Source organism: Crotalus tigris, unplaced genomic scaffold (assembly GCF_016545835.1).
Source record: "Crotalus tigris isolate CLP2741 ecotype Arizona unplaced genomic scaffold, ASM1654583v1 scf7180000017969.2108049, whole genome shotgun sequence".
Classification (NCBI taxonomy): domain Eukaryota; kingdom Metazoa; phylum Chordata; class Lepidosauria; order Squamata; family Viperidae; genus Crotalus; species Crotalus tigris.
In genome coordinates, this window is record NW_024096751.1 from 851,775 (window position 1) to 868,362 (window position 16,588).

At 37.6% G+C, this 16,588-nt stretch overlaps 1 long non-coding RNA gene across 2 annotated transcripts in view; it reads right to left on the minus strand.

Moving 5' to 3' along the window:
* Positions 1 to 503: 503 nt before the first annotated feature.
* LOC120308946 overlaps positions 504 to 16,588 on the minus strand; it is a 132,492-nt gene continuing 116,407 nt past the window's right edge. For both annotated transcript variants that reach the window (XR_005556964.1, XR_005556965.1), the window contains 2 exons: positions 11,792 to 11,908; positions 504 to 559 (listed from right to left, as the gene is read on the minus strand). This is a non-coding gene — a long non-coding RNA (uncharacterized LOC120308946). The remainder of the gene's footprint in view (positions 560 to 11,791; positions 11,909 to 16,588) is intronic.

Here is a 16,588-nt window from a genome sequence, read left to right on the forward strand (position 1 = left end):
AAGAAGTGACAGTCAAGGAATAAAAGATCTTACATTAATTTAGAAGTTGTCCTGTCTACACTTAAATTATGCCATGCCTCAAACATGACAATATTGTGGGTTAATATTTACAGATAGACGCTCTTTTGTAATCCCTATGACTGTTGCATAGTATGATCCATATTGCTTTCCTTCTGGAGTTTTGAAATAATCTTAGTGTTACATCAAAGCACATATAAGACAAAAGTGTAAAAAAGATACTCTTAGACACAGATGATGTTTACCTAGTTTGGGTAATGAAACTCCTGCAAGAAAACAAGGAAGAGAGCTCAAAGGACCCCTCAGATACACTTATCCAATCTTCTCTCCATGCCTTCAATATACCTGAATTCCATAAAACAGCAACAGTAGAGCAGTAACCTTGAAAATAAATGTTGACAATCTATTCTTGCGATAATAAGCATTGAGCAAGTCAGATTTCAAAAGAATCTTGAAAGGTAACTGATGAGTCGATTGGGGTTTAGTCATATTTGCAATCTGGCACATTTTATACAGCTCTTATACAAGACAGGCTCCTTTCCTGAAAGAAAGAGAAACAACAGAGGTGAATTGCAAGATGGGGGGAAAGTGAAATATGTTCTCAAATGCTGCTTCTGCCCTCTATTGGTATGTTTTCCACAACTCTATATCCATATCTATAAATTTATTTATATTTCTCTTTTATTTTGGTCCTATACATCACTCAGGATAATTTAAACCATTTCAGTTCAATATAACATTTATATTTTTTTTTCTTTTAAAGATAAAGCTAAAAAAAACAACAACCCTGAAACACATAAATATCTAACAGAGGAAGGCAAGAGACCTTTTAATGCAGTCCCTAAGGTCCCTAAACACTTTACGATTTTAAAGGTAATTACAGGTAGTCCTTGACTTATGTCATAACTGAACCCAAATATCTGTAGCTAAGCAAGACAGTTGTTATGTGACTCCCCCCCCTTTTACAATCTTGTTTGCTACAGTTGTTAAGTGAATCATTGCAGTTGTTAAGTTAGTAACATGATTGTTAAGTGAATCTGGGTTCTCCAATTGAGTTTGCTTGTTGGAAGTTGGCTGGGAAGATGGTAAGGACACATGACCCTGGGCCACTGCAACTGTCATAAGTACATGCCAGTTGCCTGCCTGAATTTTGATCACGTGACTATGGAGATGCTGCAATGGTGGTTATCACTCCAAATGGTCACTAAACAAATGATTGTAAGTTGAGATACCTGTACCAATTCTTTAAGTCATGCCCAGAAACAAACATGTAGCCAGTGTAGCCCTTTCAAGTGGATCAGTGTCCATAGTAATGTCTCCAGTAGTGTTTCTCAAACTTGACAGCTTTAAGATGTGGTAACTTCAACTCACAGAATTCCACCCATCTTAAGTTTGTCAAGTTGGCAAAATCCTGATCTACAGGTATCCTTCCACCTCTTGTGATTTCATTCTAGGCCTCCTGCAATTTTGAAGAGCTTTTAAAGGCAGTCTCTGTTAGTGTGTTACAGTAACCCAACACAATTAATGATATAACTGATACCTGTGGCCCTGTAATAGATTGGTCTCAACGGGAATAGACCAAGGAGGGGAAGGGAAGGGAAGGGAAAGGAAGAGAAGGGAAGAGAAGAAAAGAGAAGAGAAGAGAAGAGAAGAGAAGAGAAGAGAAGAGAAGAGAAATGTAGCACCTCAAAGAGGCATGAAGGACATCAACAGGAATTCCAATTATCCCAAAATATGTTGAGCTCTGCCAATACTGATGTTCTCCTTCAAAAAGTAGGGGAAATTTTTATTTATTTATTTATTTTTAAATTAAATTGATGTATATGCCATATTAAAACAATAAGAAAAACTACATGAGCAAAGGATAAAAATGCAATATAAGAAAGTAGCTGTGGTTGACTTAATGACAGTGAATAGGGATTTGAATTTGAACAAGTAGAAATGTGACAGTGGGGGAACGTTGGGGATACTAAAACTGGATATGGTCAACCATGTGCCTTTGAGGGGTGGGGAAGGATTTTAAAAAACTCAGAGTAATGAAAAGTGTGATTCTATAGCACTGCTGAGAATTGCTATATGGAATATGGGAATAATGAGGAAAGAACCCAAGGTGCATGGGAATTCATAAAAACCACAGCTGGGTTTAGTTTTTTCAGCACAGGTAATATGGAAAACAAAAGAAGAATGTGATTTGTCTATTCCAAGTTAGAGCTCAGTGGGAATAAATTCCATAATCTAAGAAAGGTAAACCAGGTTCAGGGAAACTAGTATTTAGGAAATTGTAAAAATTAAAATAGCTCACTTCGCATATCAAAACCCTGTCCTAATGAAAACAAAAAAGAGAATAAAAAACCGCAGCAGACAAATTGTAAGGTAATAATATGGAATGGCAGAAAATAGAAGAAGATGAAGCACAGCAAGGCGCATGGACCCAGTTACAATGGAAAAGAGAGCATGATTGGAAGATCTGAAAGACCAGGGTAGGGACAGTCATCATGGAGAAAATCTATCTATGTCAGGGATGTCAAATTGCCAGCCCACAGACCGGATGCATCATGCGAGAACCACGCCCACCCCAGCTCCGGCAAGGGGAAAAAAGTCATGATACGTTTCGACACGTCACGTGATGCAGCGAGTTTGACACCCCTGATCTATGTGGTCACTAAGGGTCAACCTCAACTTGGTAGCACACAATCAATCAATCAATCTTATGGAAAGCAAAGAAAAGGAATGGAAGAAAAGAATTGGAGGAGTAGATGGAAAAAAATATTAAGACCAAAAATCTAAATATATTCAGAGCAGGAAAGTTTTATGATGTTCTCTTGGCTGCTATTGGGATTTTGTCAAGCAGGGCTAAAATTTAAAATACAAAAAGTCGGGTTTAGAATTTAATGAAAGAATCTCCTTTTATCTCCGAAATAGGAAGCCTTTTCCAGTTACGGGTGAACCACAACTCTCTTTACCCCTATCTGTTGGCCATGCTGACAGTGGCTTTTGGGAGTTGTAATTCAACAACACAGTTTCTCACACTCATCCGAGTAGGGTACCAGCTATTATATCAAAAAAAGTCACAAAGAAGAGAGCAAGTTGTAAGTAATAACTGTATCTCCATATCTGGACTTTGTAAATGTGTATGGCCACTAGAGAGCAGCACAGATGGGGGAGGTTCTGCCTATCCTCGCCTCCCCCTAGAGGTCTTCAAGAGTTTTGCAGTTCAGCTGTACTAGTCTTAGTTAAACAGTCCAAGAGATTTGAGGTAAAAGAGAAAATACATCATCCGCATGTATAATTTGGTTAAGATACAGTACTCTATTGTAGGCTTTTCCCCTTATCCTCCAAGAAGTCAACAGCTTCTTTTATTTTTATCTTTTTTTTTAATTTTCTTTCACAAAAGTTTAAGTATTTTCTATACAAGTAAAGCTATAGAAAATCTTGTGCCGCCCTTCAATTAAAAATGTGTAAAACCACCTGGGTTCAGAAAGAAATTCATCACAGGCTACATCCAAATCATAGGACACCAGCTGGCTATTCCTAGTTAAAAATGTTTCTGAACAAAATATAACATCAACCAACAAAGAGCGGTGGGAAAATCTTTGATTTTTCTCCCTCCCTCTTCTTTGTACTGGATTTATGATTAAATAGACTCCACTTTTATGTAAGCACAGTCGAAAGATATGTCGAAGATGCGCAGTTTGCATCCTTTATGGATTCATTTGAATTCCATATATTAGACTAAAAAAGCACCTGCATTTTAAAAACAGCTTTACAAGGAATGCTCAATAGCAATTGAAAATACTGTTAGCACAGGTGTTGGCTGAATATCTTTGATCTTTAAGGCTCTGCTTTCTTTAAAAAGCATTAGTGAGAATGAATGTCTGCTTAAGCCAAAGAGAAAGTATTTTTTCTAAAGCAGACAGGAAGAAAAATAGCTCTTGCTTGCATCCCAGATACTTTCTGAGGCAGATCAGCCTCCAAATGACAAGTGAAGGAAAGTGAGCTTATGGCCTGAAATAAAAGGACTTGAATTCAGCAGCCCAGGCCTTGCAATTCATAACTGTAATTCATTATTCATTGAGGTTCTGTGAGCAGATACTCAAATGTACCCTAGTGAATTGCTTCCCCAGCATAAATCTGAAATAGGTCATTTACTTTAGGTTGATATCATTTCAGCTTCATAACCTCTTTTCTTACCTAAACCTTATATGGAAGTGGGGAGGAAATTCATGAATTCTAGTCAACTGGACACAAACTAGGTTTCCTTGATGCGAAAGAACCACGGTAATCCAATAATCCAGGCTAAGAGTGGAATCCCAGAAAGACTAGGACTTTTATTTCTTATTTATTGATTGGCCTACTTCAGGTTAGCCACAATCTGGGTTATTTGAGTTATTTTGTGGATAACATGCATGAACATTTGCAATTTTGGTTTCTTCGCAAGAAAGGAACCCTTGTAGTCCAGACATCCAGCCCAAGCTTAGCATTACAGGAAGCCTATGAGTTTCACGTGTCTTTGATACTTGAGGCATTAGCTAGCCTCAGTTCCCAGTGATTTCTACTTCAAGTTAACCATGGTCTGGATCAGTGGTTCTCAACCTTTTTAATGCCGTGACCTCCAACCGGTCGTAAGTCAAGGACTACTCAACCGGTCGTAAGTCGAGGACTACTCAACCGGTGCAGCACCGTTTGCAGAATGGGACTTTTGGCGGGCTCAGCAGGGCAGAGACAGCCTGGACAATTCCTATTGGCTTTTGAAAGCCAATAGAATTAGACTCTATTCAAGAGAGTCTATTCTATTGGCTTTCAAAAGCCAATAGAATAAAAGGGAGTAGCACAGCTAAGGAAAAGGGGGGAAAATGGCAGACTGCGTTGTTTGGCGACCCCATGAAATGGTTGTTCGACCCCAAATGGGGTCGCAAGCTACAGATTGAGAACCGCTGCTCTGGATTATTAAAGTTACTGTGTGTGTAACTTTCATGGGTCAAAGAAAGTAGCCACAGCCCTGCAATCAAAGCCCACATGTAATAAAATCATTCTAATTTTTTGGTCACTTCCTGAAGTTCTCTCAAGGACTCCTTTGAACTGTTTGCTGAGAGTTCTAAGCTGCCTTTCACAACAGTATCAGATCACATTAAAACAAAGATCAAAGATTTTCAGTGATAAATCAGAAAAAAAAAGCAACGTGATCCAGTGCGTTTCTTACAACACAGGCAGGAATTTTGGACCAAATAGTAGAAAAAAAAGCACTTTGGAAGTCCACCACTTTATTATTCTCTCTGACCAAAGAGAGAAGCAACCTAGAACTAAGGAGAAACTTCCTGACAATTAGAACAATTAACCAGTGGAACAACCTACCTCCAGAAGCGGTGAATGCTCCAACACTGGAAGTTTTTAGGAAGAGATTGGACAACCAATCTCCTGCCTGAGCAGGGGGTTGGACTAGGGGACCTCCAAGGTCCCTCCCAACTTTATTGTTGTTGTTGGTAGTGGTGGTGGTGTTATTGTTGTTGTCAGTGAGAACCAGTGTCAGCTGCTGAACATTTGTGGATGAAATGGTTCCCACAATGGAAGAATAGATGGTGAAGGTGATTGAGTTGGCAGTGATGTCAAAACTGACCATTTTAATGAAAGAGAAGAATTTATTTGGTTTTGTTTCTACAAGGAAACCACTTCTAAACTTTTTACTTGATCTGAAAAAAAATGAAACTTTTAGATTATAATGATTGGAAGGATTTTGTTGTTATAGAAATGGCTTGAGGTGTTAAGAAATAGTAAAACACAAGGTTGAGTTTATAATTCTTTTTGTATTCTAATGCACTAAAAAAAATTGGAATTCACTACTTTTTTCCTCTTTGCACCCTTCTCTTTTTTCTCTCTCAGCTTTTCAACATTTCTTTCCCTTTGTATTTTTATTTTATAATAAACTTTTAAAAAGTTTTAAACATGCTTTTTTTTTTTGTAGGTGAAATGGGAAGATATGAGACTTTGGCCGAAACCTTTCAGCCATCCTGAATTATGAAGCCTGTTGCATAAAATAAAGCTAAAAAGAATTAATGGATGTAGATCCTGATGTATCACTAAATTTTCTGTTTAGTAGAGAATGAAGTCCCTTTAGGATCCCATGTTTCTATATGCTTTTATTTTGTTCATATCCCACTTGTCCAGCAGCAACTCTCAAACCAAGCTTTCTGGTTCTGATTACATGTTAAAAAAAAACTTGATTCAGCTCAGCCTTCTGCCAAGATTTATTTTTGAGCTGAGAAATGTCCTGCCCTTCTAATTGTTGATGCTATTGTGCTGTGTAGGGTGTCGGTTTGACTGGCAGCATGGTCCGTCCCTTTCAATGTTCCCCAACCTTGGGAACCCTCAGAAGTTTGGGCTTCCATTCCCAGAATTCCCCAGCCAGCACAACTGGCTGGAGAATTCTGGGAGTTGAAATCTACACATCTTAAGATTGCCAAAGTTGGAAAACACTGAGACAACTCAAGGCCAGATCCCCACTTACTAGATTGTGCTGTGCTTTTTTGTATTCCAGTTTCAGATAGAGTAGGGGTAGGGGTAGAGGTGAGAAATGGGTCAGACAAGCCATGATGATTAAAGCTCTTCCAGAATAACAGAATAGTAGAATAAGAGAGCTGGATGGGGCCTTGGAGGTCTTCTAGTACAACCCACTGCTCAGGCAGGAAACTCTATACTAGTGGTTCTCAACCTTTTTAATGCCGCAACCCCCAACCGGTCGTAATTCGAGGACTACTCAACCGGTCATAAGTCAAGAACTACCCAACCGGTCGTAACTCGAGGACTTTCTCTGCCCAGGAGCGCCACACATGCGTGGTGCCGCCCCCTGCACCGGCCAAGGCATAGCTGGCAAGCGGCAGAGACGGAGCAGACTGACTACCGGCTGGGCCACCAGCTGGCCCAGCCCAAGGGAGGTAAGGCACCCACCGGGCCCCACGCGTGCCAGCAACCCTCCCTGCACCCGCCGGCCTCCCACCTCCCACCCCTGGCCCTTTTTTACTTACATTTTTAGTAGTTGCTCAGCAGGGAGGCATGGAAACTTCCAGACAGCTCACCTTCGCTGCAGACAACTTGCAGCACCGTTTGCAGAATGGGACTTTTGGCGGGCTCAGCAGGGCAGAGACAGCATGGACAATTCCTATTGGCTTTTGAAAGCCAATAGAATTAGACTCTATTCAAGAGAGTCTATTCTATTAGCTTTCAAAAGCCAATAGAATAAAAGGGAGTAGCACAGCTAAGGAAAAGGGGGAAAAAATGGCGGACTGCATTGTTTGGTGACCCCCGTGAAATGGTCATTCGACCCCAAATGGGGTTGCGACCCACAGGTTGAGAACCGCTGCTCTATACCATTTCAGACAAATCTCTTCTTAAAAACCTCCAGTGTTGGAGCACCCACAACTTTTGGAGGAAAGTCATTCCACTGATTAATTGCTCTAACAGTCAGGAAATTTCTCCTTAGTTCTAGATTGATTCTCTCTTTGTACCACCTTTGAATGTGTGTCACAATAGGGTAGACTTTGATCACATGGCTGGCACTGCCATGTTGATTTTTGAACCCTGCTCCCAAGAACCTTCCTGTTGAGATGAAAGGAGGAAATGGGGTTTTAAATGAGCAAAGAATACATCTGATGGACCCCTTAGAATTTCTCTAGCCCATGCTCAGTTCTTCCCTTGTAGATCTTCCTGTGGTTTTTTTTTTTTTTATTGGAGGTAGGACTTTAATGTCCCTATCTAGAAGTGGCACCATTCACCATCTGTCCGAGATCCAGCCATGCTCATTTAGGTCTGTTTTTCTTTTTTTGACAGAATGGTAATCAATGGTCCAATGGCAGCTTGATTGTAAACAAAGACCCTAAACCTCCGCAAAGCTGTCTTTGATCATGACAAGGCCAGATTTTGCAGCCCAGCAAACTATTTTATACTTAGGTGCCAATTTTTGCATAAGCTTTAAGCCTCACTTAAGCAAACAAGGGCTAAAGGAAAGGTCTATTCCCCGCCTGCCACAGCAGATCAAATACCTACTTGGGCGAAGCGAATTGTACACCTCTTTAGAAGGTTTGGCTTACAGGACCTTCATTTGTTTTTCTTACAAGATTTCTCCTCTGCTAGTCCAGGGGTTTAAAAGCTCAATAGGAAGAGTCACAATCTGTTTGGTCAACTTGCCTCCAAATCCTTGCTTTTCACATTCCCCCGTTAGAATTCAAAAACTGCCTTTTAATGTCTCAACGTGGAACAGCAATGTGGTACAATTGCCTGGCTCCCAGGACCAAGGATTATAAACAGAACTCCACAATAATTCCTGTTAATTTGTTTGCCTTCTAAATCCAGAATTCATTTAGTTGATCTTCTGCTTTCTTTCTTTTTTTTAAAGGACTTCAATCTAGGGTAAAGTACATTAATTATTTCTAAGGAAATTTGACTTTACGGTCTTTTCAGATTCCACCAGTAAAAAATCTGAAAGTCAAATATCAAATCATACAAACAAACAAAAAACTATGTTGAATGGTCTGCAGTTTTCGAAGGCATACTACTTAGGAATTTGAAGAGATGTGTGTCAATCAAAAAGGAAGCTTCAGGGAAATTGTTCTACAGTGCTATAGAATTGCTCCAGTTGTAGCAATGAGATTTCTGGGGAAATCATGCTTAGACTGCAGGTCTCCAGATAGCCACTAGATGGCAATAAAGTCTTGGAGTCCTTGGCAATTCTTCACTGCCATCTAGTGATCATTTGAATTTTTGCAGCCTAGCTTTGCTATATTTACGCCATTCCTCTCACCAGTGTGTACTTCTCTGTTAGATAAGATCTCTTAAGAAATAATATGAGACAGTTGTTCCAATGGGTCCTAAAAGGATTTATTTTTCTGTTGTCATCTTTTGAGCCTTGTAATAACTTAGAGCCCGTTTTTTTTTCTAAAGTTCCTAGGTGATTTAGGCACAGCTTTTCTACAAATGAAATCAGTCTTAGCCTTTATGGGATGTACTGGGAATTGCCTTTCAAGAGACAGATATTATTAAGACAAAAAAACCTATTCGTTTTGTTTTATTTCATTTATCTTATTATTGAAAGGACTCCAGGTGGCTTACAAAATTTAATACTAAATTAAATATGAATAACATAAATATTCTTTAAATTCTTTAAATTCTAAATATCATGAAAATACTCTAAAAATTTGCATGTATATTGATACTGAGTTCAAGTCATTACACTGCATATACCTCTGAGTTGAGAGAAGTGGGCACAATTGTGTGGAGTTACAAGGTAGTTTCTGGATTAGAGATATACAAGAATGCTTGGAATAAAACTTGTAGCATAATGTCAAAATGGACCAGAATTGACCACCTCTGTCCTTGCTATTAAGAGGGAATGCTGCAGAACTAATACTGCTAGAACTAAGTCTGGTAACTAATTATATTTTCTCTGTGACCAAAAAGCATTATGCAAAGGCCTTGATCAAGGACAATTGCAGAGGGGGGATTTTAAAAAATCAAGGTGAAGGCCATGATCAGGTGATCAAGGCACAAATATTTTTCTACATACATCAACATATAAAGAACAGGTAGGGCTTTGATCATACGGCTGTGGCCACCCTCTTAACATTTTTATTCTCTCTCCCTGTAAATACTTCTTCTGTAGATGGGTTTTGGATATATCTATGGACTATGCCATATGGAAAACTGTGGATTGGTTTATAAGAGAAATAAATGGTAAAGAAAATGAATGAATGAATGGATGGATGGATGGATGGATGGATGGATGGATGGATGAATGAATGAATGAATGAATAGTTATTTATATTGTATGTCTGTGAAACTAAGAGAAAGGAGGAGCTTAAAATAGCTCAAAATGAAGGTATGATTTTTATGGAGTAATTGGATGAAGTAAAGATGCTGGTTGAATTAGATATTAATTAATATGAACTGTCATCTAGGTTTATGTTGGAATCTATAGATTGGTGATCAATACAAATTATATTCCAGTGAATGATGATAATAAAAGGACCAGATATGTATTTGGTGGATAATTGTGCAACATCAGAGTAAATGAAGTGCAGGATAAAAGATAAAGACATGAGATGAGATGAATACCTAGACAGCAACAACACTGAATATCACTGATTCATTTGAAACCTAAGAGTGAACGGGAATAGTAAGAAGTGAATTTTTGTTTTGTTTGTTTTGAATAAAGGATTTATAAAAGCATGGTGTATCTGACTGTTTATGAGTAGACACCAAGAAATGAAGCGAAAGATACAAAAGTAATAAGAACTTCTGAATGTGGGACATGCAGAATGAATAGAAAGTGGACATAAAGAAGAGGATGTGGAAGCTGCGTTAAATAAAATGAGAAGAATTGTGTCATAGAGTGTCAAGGAAATATCTAGAGTTTAGCTAGTGGGAAATATGAAAAAGATGCTTGATGGAATAATGCAGTAGAAAAGGTTATGGATGAGGCAAATAAGAAAAAGACTGGTGCAAAAATGATCTAGTAGAAAAAGAATACTGCAGTTTGTAAAGATTATGATCAAAAGTAGCAAGGCAGAAAGTCAATTAAAAGAGGCAGAAAAAATACAGAACATTTTTGATGGAAATAAAAAAAGTTCTTTGGGAAGTGAGTGAAGAGGATTAAATAAGGATCTCTGGCAGAGTGACTGGAATAAAAACGAAAATAATAAGATGGCCAAGGATGAAACAAAGTGGGGGAATGCTAGAAGTAGCATTTTAGAGATTTGTATAGGAATGATTCTGATTTATCAAAGAATGGAACTGAAAAAAACCATAGAAAGGAAATTACAAATGTTCTAAGAATGTAAGGCTGCAGGTGTAGATGGCATATATATTAAAAAAGAGTACAGAATATGATTCAACAAACAAGAGTCACTTACAAAGATGTCAATTGTCCAAGCACTGCAGGTTTTACTAGTAGATCTTTGGGGTTTTGATCTATATAGCATTACTATAGTGAGAATTCCTGGTATCTCCAGAACCATCTTCTTCAACTGAAACCTGCCAATTCCATCAATTGTTCAACCCAATATGAACCCTTCTGTTCCCCGATGGTTTAGGATAGAATGTGGTTGTTTATGTTATCCTTTTGAAACATTCTGTCTTTGATTTGAATCTCATCTGAGATGGTTGCACAGTAATTATTTTTCAAATTTGTATCCCATTACAATAAAAACTCTTCAGTGGCTGGTATAATTTTAATGAACTTCTCATCTTGTTTATATATAAACCATTTGTAATTGTTTTAGAGTACATCATAATATAAAAATGTAGTGAATAAATAAATAATACCTCAATAAGTAGAAGAACAATAGTTGCTTTATTTTTTAGAGATATTCTATGGAGCAAATTCTTAGTTGTCTTCCCTTGAGTGTGGAAACTTGTTATTTTAAATGAGAAAGATAATACAGGAAAAATGGGCACTTGGAGTATTTCACAAGAGAACTAACATTCTTTGTAAATTACATCCATGAATTGTTAGTATGTCTATTGCAACAAGGCATCATAAATAATGGTAAAGAAACCACAATGTGATTAGCCAATCCAAAATAAGCAGAAAGCCACCTATTCTCAATGCAAGTAGACCACATCAAAGCCATATGATGAGTTATATATAGGTAATCATCAGGAAAAACTTGGATTTTGCAATTGGTACACATTTCCCTTAATACAGTGATGGGCAGGATTTGAACAATGACAACAATAAGAAACAAAGGATGGGATGAACCAACCAAATAAAATAAATACGGCTTACAGAGATTTCTAGACAAGGAAATTTGCTTCACTCAGCTCCGCCCAGTTCCTTGTGAATAAATATTGCTTCAGATAAATTTGTGTCATCATCACTTACAAGAATCACATTTCTGGAACGCTGTAAAAAACAGATAATGAGAACTATATTTCAATCCAAGTGGTTTATTTGAGCCAGTATGATTAAAGTGGACAATTTAGAATGCAGAAATGGATTTTAAGCTACAGGTAGTCCTCGACTTGCAATGAGAATTGAGCCCAATTTTGCCCCATTTTTTTGCCTCAGTTGTTAAGCGAATCACTCAAATTATTAAGTGAGTCATGCAGTCTTTAATTGCATCTGGCTTCCCCCATTGACTTTGCTTGTTGGAAGCCAGCTGGGAAGGTTACAGATGATAATCACATCACAGGGACAGCACAACTGTCATAAATATGAGTCAGTTGCCAAGGATCTGAATTTTGATCACATGATCAAAATTGCAGCATGTGGGAATGCTGCAATGGTCATACATGTGAAAACCCATCATAAGTCACTTTTTTCAGTGCTTTTGTAACTTTAAATGGTCACCAAATGAATGGCTGTAAGTTGAGGACTACCTGTACTCAGCTAGTAGCTTTTCTAATTGGAAATTTGATTGGTATCTCTAGATATGCTCAGACTATGGTCTTCATAATTCATATCCAGCATGGGTTTTGCTACATTCGGATATGAAGTTCCAAGTATTTGGAGGACACTAGATTAGTGAAGATTGTCTTAACCTAATGGAGACTGAATAGAATTTAGGTTGTCATATCTTCATAGGATTTAATTCCAATCCCAATTAAGTAAATAACTTACAACGAAGATGACCAAATAGCTCGACTTGACAGAGATTCAGTATCTTTTTTCCTCTTTAGACTTATTGCCATACCTGATTCAAAATCTACTTTGGAAGTGTGAGTCTTCCATTAGCTAGCATTAGAAATCAACAGACATAAATAAGCTGGGCTTTTTGAATTTTCTGATTGACATAACTAGCAAAATAATTATGAAATTACATAGTGGTTAAAAATAGTCCAGCTAAGGCAACTATAACATGTTAAAAAGACAGCACAGTAGCTCTTTAGCAAGCAGAGTTTTAATTATGGAGTTAAGTTCTTCACTTCCTTTTCTTTCCCACTCTCTCTGGATTTTTTTTGGGGGGGGGGGATGGTTTCCAAGATAAAGAAAACTGCAAAGTTTCAGAAGCTATAGAGCTGATTGAATAAAAAAAAAAGTTCCATTTTTTTGTGTGTTCTGTTTATTTGGTATCAAGATAGCAAGGGCGGTACATAAGGTGAAATTAATGCCTTATTTTCCAAACACACATTCAAAACTATATTCTTACCTAGTTCCATAAATCATAAGAAACTTGTGAATTTTTCGGTTATTGGGATAAAATCATATAAAAGTTCTTATTATTTTAGCTTCCTTTGCTTAAAGCACTGTGGTTAACTTTAGCCCCCCTCCCAACACCTTTTATGAAGATCTTCATCTCTAAATTAAATATCTCAAACTTTTTCTACAACTCTCTAAAATACTAATTATGGTTCAGAAAGATTCCATGCCAGATGCAGACCTGCTTTCAAATGGGCATATTTGCTAAATCACCTTGATTCAAATAGAATATTTGAGACTCAGGGTTGAACTGTTAGGGGTCCTTGGTAGTTTCTGAGTTTGGTTGTTTTCTTGAAGATATTTCATTACCAAACATCATCAGCTATCTAGTTCTAGTTGAATAATGAAATGTCTGCAACAACCAGGCTCAGAGACCATCAAGGACCATATATTTTTATTTAATTGAGCATTTGGTTGAGTTCAAATAATATCTCAATAGAAAGCTTTGGATTAGAAAAAGTTCACTGATAAGCATACACATTGCCACAAGAATTCACAGGTAGGATCAATTTGATCAAGCAATTTGATTACATCCTATACACACACACACACACACACACACACACACACACACCTTGCCAAGGACCCCTCTGATTGGTCAGGAATTGGGATTGTGTTGCAGACTTCACAAAATTACAGGAGACAACATTTAATTTCCAAATGATTTTTTTTAAATGATCTCAAAATAAAATAATATGAAAGATAAAGGGATGGGGTACATTAATCCATTTCTATCATAATCTCAAACAGCTTCAGTGAATTTGAACCATCTTAAGTTTCCTTATAGAGGACTTCTTTTTCATAAACAGTTAAAAAAATGAGTGTGCTTGCTTCGAACAGGTAAGCAATTAAAATTATTAACCATAGTCAAATTCAGAGCATTGCCAACTCCAAACAAAAGTAAAGTCCAGACAAGTCTAAACTTGTAGCTTTTGATTAAATCTTTTTTAAAGTACTGAAATAAGCAGAGTATTTGATGAAATATGCAGAGAGTTTAAACGTGCCACAGCTGATAGAAAAATGTGTGTGTATCTTGCACCTAGACAAAAATTCTTTTCTTATATTACTCTCAAAAGGCAAAATTAAGAACTAAAACAACCACTTTACAATGCCTTGGTAAGGCCACGCTTGGAATACTGCATCCAGTTTTGGTCACCGCGCTGTAAAAAAGATGTTGAGACTCTAGAAAGAGTGCAGAGAAGAGCAACAAAACTGATTAAGGGACTGGAGGCTAAAGCATATATGGAACGGCTGCTGGAATTGGGTATGTCTAGTTTAATGAAGAGAAGGATGGGGGGGGTATAATAGCAGTGTTCCAATATCTCAGGGGCTGCCACAAAGAAGAGGGAGTCAAGCTATTCTCCAAAGCACCTGAAGGCAGGACAAGAAGCAACGGAGGGAAACTAAGCAAGGAGAGAAGCAACCTAGAACAACCTGCCTCCAGAAGCGGTGAATGCTCCAACACTGGAGGTTTTTAAGATTGGACAGCCATTTGTCCGAAATGGTATAGGGTTTCCTGCCTGAGCAGGGGTTTGGATTAGATGACCTCTAAGGTCCCTTCCAACTTGTACTATTATTATTATTATTATTATTATTATTATTATTATTAACCTCCTCTTAGAAACTGTTCACTTCTTCTGGTTACCGTTGGTCTCTTGAAAGATATCTTCCTCCTTATACTAAAAATAGAGGTGATTTCAAAAATATTCAAAAAACTTCAATGGATAGTTAGGGCTGCAGAAAAAATAACTGCAATCAGGCTGCCTTCCACTGAGGACCTTATACTGACGAGCCACAAAGAAAAAATATCTACAGAGCCCTCATATCCTGGACATAAACTGTTTCAACTTCTTCCCTCAAGACAATGCTATAGGGCATTACACACCGAAACAACCAGAAACAAAGAGGTTTTTTTCCCCCATGCCACCATTCTGCTAAACAATGAATTCCCACAACACGTATGCCCTAGGATGTCAAACCACCAAGTAGGGTTGTATTACTATTAATCTTCTCATCTTTCCTATTATCTATTTCCTTAGCTTCTTATGACTATAACATTCTGGTTTGTATCTCATGATTTATGTTGATTGCTTTTATTTAGTATCCTGTTAATGATTTATATTGATTATTTAGTATCCTATGACTATCACTGAGTGTTGTATCTTATGATTGTGATGATTGTATTTTGATTATGGTCATGATTTATCTGTTGCTTGTATGTACACTGAGAGCTTATGCACCGGGGACAAGTTCCTTCTGTGACCAATCACACTTGGCCAATAAAGAATTCTATTGTATTGGTTCACAAACATCATTCTTAGATATTTCAAGTGAGGCCAGACATATTCTGTTGGCATTTGGGATGCAGGTATGTTTAATATTATTATCTCTGCCTTTTATCCAGAGTGAAATTCAAGATGAAATAGGAAGCTCCTGAGGTATTTTTTTCCTCCAGCTTTTTAAAAGCCAGCATTTACTTTTGTTGTGTGTAGGTTATAGTACAGGTAGTTCTCAACTTAGAATTACAACTGACCTCAAAATTTCCATTATTAAGCAAGAAAGTTGTTAACTGAGTTTTGCCCCATTTTATGACTGTTCTTACCACAGTTGGTAAAAGAATCACTCCAGTTGTTAATAACAGGGTTGTTAAGTGAATCTGGCTTTCCCATTGACTTTGCTTGTCAAAATGTCGCAAAAGATTATCACATGATCCCGGAACACTGCAACCATCATAATATATGCCAGTTGCCAAACATCTGGATTTTGATCATGTGACCATAAGGAAGCTACAATGGTCGTAAATGTGAAATACAGTCATATGTCACTTTTTTCAGTGGTCTTGTAATTTCGAATAGTCACTAAACAAATAGTTGTAAGTCAAAGACTGCCTGCAATGAATGTACAAGTGCAGTATTTCTCAAATATTTTTGTCTCCCTTTATATTCTTAAAAATGATTTTAAGCTCTTTGGGATCCAAATAGCTTTTGCTTATGTGGTCACCAACAGCCCTTGACTCACAACCATTCGTTTAGCAGTGAATGTAATGAGATACAAGGGCACCGAAAAAGTTTCTTACAGCCAATTCTCACACTTAGGACCACAGTAGCATCCAGATGGCCATACGACTGGTTAAAATTCAGGTGTTTGGCAATGGATATGTAATAAAGTTAATACAATGGTTGCAGTATCCCAGGACAAGTGATGACCATTTATAAACCTTCTCAGTTGGCTTCTGATAAGCAAAGTCAGTGGAAGAAGCTGGAGTCACTTAACAACTAATTGATTCTCTTAGCAACCACAGTGACTTGCTTAACAATTGTGGCAAAAAAAGTCATAAAATCAGATGGCCCACTTTATAACCATCACAACCAGCAACCGTAATAG